General features: G+C 38.5%; 1 pseudogene; it reads right to left on the reverse strand.

The window, feature by feature from the left end:
* Nucleotides 1-652: 652 nt before the first annotated feature.
* Nucleotides 653-1,657, reverse strand: LOC114218211 (L-lactate dehydrogenase A chain pseudogene; annotated as a pseudogene).
* Between the last annotated feature and the right edge of the window lie 2,845 nt (nucleotides 1,658-4,502).

Raw genomic sequence — 4,502 nt, forward strand, 5'->3', positions numbered from 1 at the left:
TTTTTTAACTGAAGCTTCTTGAGTTTTCCTGACATACAGTAAAATAATCTGCCAAAAAAATTTATTTTCAATATTTAAACCAGTTGATTCATTTTCTTTTTTTTTTCACCGTTCAAAATTTATTTGGTATTTTAGTTGGTATGACACTTAGTTGGTTGCATTGTCTTTTTACATTATATGGCCATGTATACTATATTCTGACATACATGGTACACAAAGTAAGATCCTTTAGGACAGTTATGCACAATACATGCAATATTGAATTTATACATTGGATCCCAGGACGTGACTGACTGGAAAAGATGGACTAGGCATGTCGGGTGTTGGGGGAAGGAACCCGAAGTGACAGAACACACAGTAAACACACATTTGGTGTGCAGAGCAACCGCAGCTCTGACAGTGGAGCCTCTGAGACAGTGGGGCTAACTTACGTTAACCAATTTAGGGCTACAAAGACAGGTATCACCCAGTATCAGGATACAGCTGCAGGGTTTGGTGAACCATTCCTATTTGGAACTTGAGGAAACTGACATTTTTTCTTAGGCCATTTTAATATTACCTGAGTAACAGATCAGATAATAAGGACAATATACACAACCTCCAACTAAAATCCTGCCATAGTCTAGACAGTGAAGTGGTACCTTAGAAAACTTTAAAACTGCAGCTCCTTTTGGATCCCTCAAAGTCTACCTGCACTCTTCTTCAAACTGGCTGCCTCCTCAGGAGTCAGAGTCACCTTCACAACATCTGAAATTCCATTCTGTCCCAAGATGCAAGGGACTCTAAGGAACACATCATCTTTAATTCCATAGAGACCCTTAATCATGGTGGAAATTGGATGCACCCACCTAAGATTCTTCATTATACTTTCGGCCAGATCTGCCACAGACAGTCCAATGGCCCAGGAAGTGTAGCCTTTCAGTTTGATCACCTCATAGGCACTGTCAACCACCTGTTTGTGAACCTCTTTCCACTGTTCCTTATCTGCATCAGTGCCTAAGTCAGGGTGCAGATTCTTCAGAGAGACACCAGCAACGTTCACTCCACTCCATACAGGCACACTGGAGTCTCCATGCTCCCCAAGGACCCACCCGTGACAGCTTAATGGGTGAACTCCCAGTCTTTTCCCCATTAGGTAACGGAACCGGGCTGAATCCAGATTGCAACCACTTCCAATAACATGGTTTTTGGGAAAGCCACTTATCTTCCAAGCCACATAAGTCAAGATATCCACTGGATTGGAAATGACAAGCAACTTGCAGTTTGGGCTATATTTTACGATATTAGGAATGATGAATTTAAAGATGTTCACGTTACGCTGGACCAAATTAAGACGGCTTTCTCCCTCTTGCTGATGTGCCCCAGCTGTGATAATAACCAGCTTGGAGTTTGCAGTCACATTATAATCTTTGCCAGAGATAATTTTTGGTGTTCTAAGGAAAAGAGATCCATCATCTCTCCCTTCAGGTTGTCTTCCATGACATCAACAAGAGCAAGTTCATCTGCCAAGTCCTTCATTAAGATACTGATGGCACAAGCCATGCCAACAGCACTAACCCCAACAACTGTAATCTTATTCTGGGGGGGTATGTTCTTCCTTAAGAAGATTCTGAATCAGCTGATCTTTGAGAGTTGCCATTTTGGACTTAGAACCAAAAGGAATTGGGAGTGCATGTCGGGCGGGCGGGCGGGCGTCAGCGGCACACAAGGTTGGATTCGGACTCCGCGGCAGTGGCTCTGACACTCCAGTTGATTCATTTTCTAGAGCCTCCAAGATAAAACTGAATGAAATTGAAATAAATATATTTAACAAGTATAGTACAATTATATTACGAAACTGTCATTATCCATTGGATTTAACTCAATGTACTGCTCGGTTCGTGGCTTACTGCTGATCCCTTTATATTTCATCCTCCCCAATCTTTAGACAATCCCTCCACTCAGCAGATGGTTTTTAATGTGCATGAACTGAATCTGTTTCCTGACTCAGTCTAGTTTTGTCCTGGTTATAATTTTCGTATGGTTATTCCCTTCTCTCTACTGGTGGCAGTAAAATGGGAAAGTATCGTTGTTTGCTCTGATCATCTGGTCTCTGTAGTTAAGTGGTCCAACAACAGGGAATCTGGTTTTAAGGGTCAAAAATCTGGATGTCTGTTAATGCTGGGATTCTTGTATGTCTGTATTGATGATTCTAGTATCACCTGACTTCTGAGTCCTCCATCTCTTTGCTACTAAACTGGTTATATTTGTTCAGACCATTGGCTAGTGGTTTTAGTCATAGGGTTGTGAAGTCACTTGTGTCACTTCCTACACCACTAACCATTTGCTTTTCCATCACTGGTAGAATCTTTTGTGTTGTCTGTCATGTCTGAATGCACTCCGGAAGTCTAGATATGGTATCCTGGCTGTGATAGCACTGTTTGTATAGGAAAGTTTATGAAATACTCAGAAGTCAAAATCAAGTAATGGACATAAAGTGTCTGTATTGCTTTTGACACAGTTGTGAAACTGAAGCTATCAGTTTCTCTGTCTCCATGTCTATAAATGAAGAAAGCAAAACCAGCTTTTTTGATCCTCAAAACAGCCTTGTTCAGTAATCTCTTCATGTTTATAGCACTTCTGTATCTATGGCCATATCTCTGTGTCTCTCTGTCTCTGTGTTGCTCTCCGGACCTTTTGAAAAACTAGTAGTAGGTGATTTTGTGTGCACTTCAAGGATATCTTAGACATATCTACCATTCATTCATTCATTCATTCATTTTTTTAAAGTAAGCTCTAGGCCCAATGTGGGGCTTGAACTTATGACCCCAAGATCAAGAGTCACATGCTGTACTGACTGAGCCACCTAGGTGCCCCCAGATCTATCATTTAAAGTGAAGGGAATTTTATTCTGAATTCTAAGTGAATTTTGCTTGTTTTTTTTAAATGCTTATATAAAAAAGTATGAATATGTATTGAAAAGAAAATGCAGATTGAATGAGAATTACTACTTTTGGCTTATCTTGAGTTTGTACCGTCTCATTAAGACCTGAAAACCTGAAGTATTCTGAGTACATGTTTTTTTTTTTTCTCATCTCTCTTGAAAAAAATAGAACAATTTTATAGAAATTCACAAATGAACTAAATTAAGATGTGAGGAAAACCTTTGAGTGGCTAGAACAAAGTGTAAACAGACCTTAGAGTTAAGCCCTTATTTAACTTGCAACCCAGCTGGACAGACGTTAGAGAAAACAGCTTCTTCTCCGAAGCAGGGAGAAAGAACACTGAACCTCTAACAATGAACTCCTTATACTGGAGTTAGGAAATTTTGTTCCTAGGCTAAGATACCTACCCAAGAATTAGCACCAGAAAAAATGACTCCATGCTACAGAGAATATCTGCCTTCAAATTTCCCTACCTTGACAAAGATACTGAGACTATTCCTTCACTGTGTGAGTATACATGGTTTTCTAAGCAAATAGGTTGAAATACATTTACCTATTTTGGAGGAGGTTAATAACTACACTATAAAACCTCTTAAATTTAAAAAAAAGTTCTCATTCAAATAGATTTATAGGGTATATTTAGTGCTTCTATAAGCCTAGAATAAGAGAATTCAAGAGTTTCTAGACCTAAGAAACTTAACTCCTATGCTTTAAATGCCCTGGCTTTTTAAGAAAGCTCCAGACCCTTATTGAAACTATAATTCAGGGAGAGAAAAACTTAGCTGTGACTTAAATTAGTAGATATTGCTAGGTTATTGTAAGTGATACCATCTTATAAAAAAAACCACTAAGAGTTTTAGTATTAAGACTTAATGGAAGAATTGTCTTTATCTTGATTTTATTTCAGAGTGAAAAATGAATATTCTTGTCCATAAGACTTGGGACCATTTATAATACTTTTCTCCCCACTCTTTTTTTTTTTTTACACCAAATTCCTTTATTTAAATTCTTCAAACTCCCTAACTGAACCATTTGCAAGCAATTTCAATGGCGGTTAGCTGTCTTTTCAACCCTTGGGTTTGACGTCTGGCCCCAGACTACTCTGGTGAGCTTCTTAGAGACATATGTATAGCTACATATGTCTCTTTGTAGTCAACACAGAAGCATAATCAAAACAATTAACTGCTATTATTAACATTTTATAGAGCCTCAAATAAATTCAGAGGAAAGAGATAAAAATGAACATGGAATTAATGATGCAAGCTATGGTCCAATTATTCCTCATGAAACTATGCAGAAATCATTCCAAGATCTGTTCAATTTCACCAATTTGTATGTCCTTTACTGTAGGCAAGCCCATTAAGACTAGAGAGTAGTGGATAGCAACTGTTTATCGTAAAAGCATGTGTGATTGTTTTCAAAATGCACATCTCGGGGCGGGGGTGTATGTGTGTTCAAATGGTCTTCCTGTGCTTACCACATCAAAAACATATACTTTTTATAGAGCCATCTTCCCTTCTCATTTATTCAAAGGTAACCACCCCCTCTCCAATTAGTACTAATTTACTTAGTGCCTGA

This window comes from Eumetopias jubatus, unplaced genomic scaffold (genome assembly GCF_037043125.1).
Source record: "Eumetopias jubatus isolate StellerSeaLion01/CBP00866 unplaced genomic scaffold, mEumJub1_p1.0 scaffold_15, whole genome shotgun sequence".
NCBI classification, from domain to species: Eukaryota; Metazoa; Chordata; class Mammalia; order Carnivora; family Otariidae; genus Eumetopias; species Eumetopias jubatus.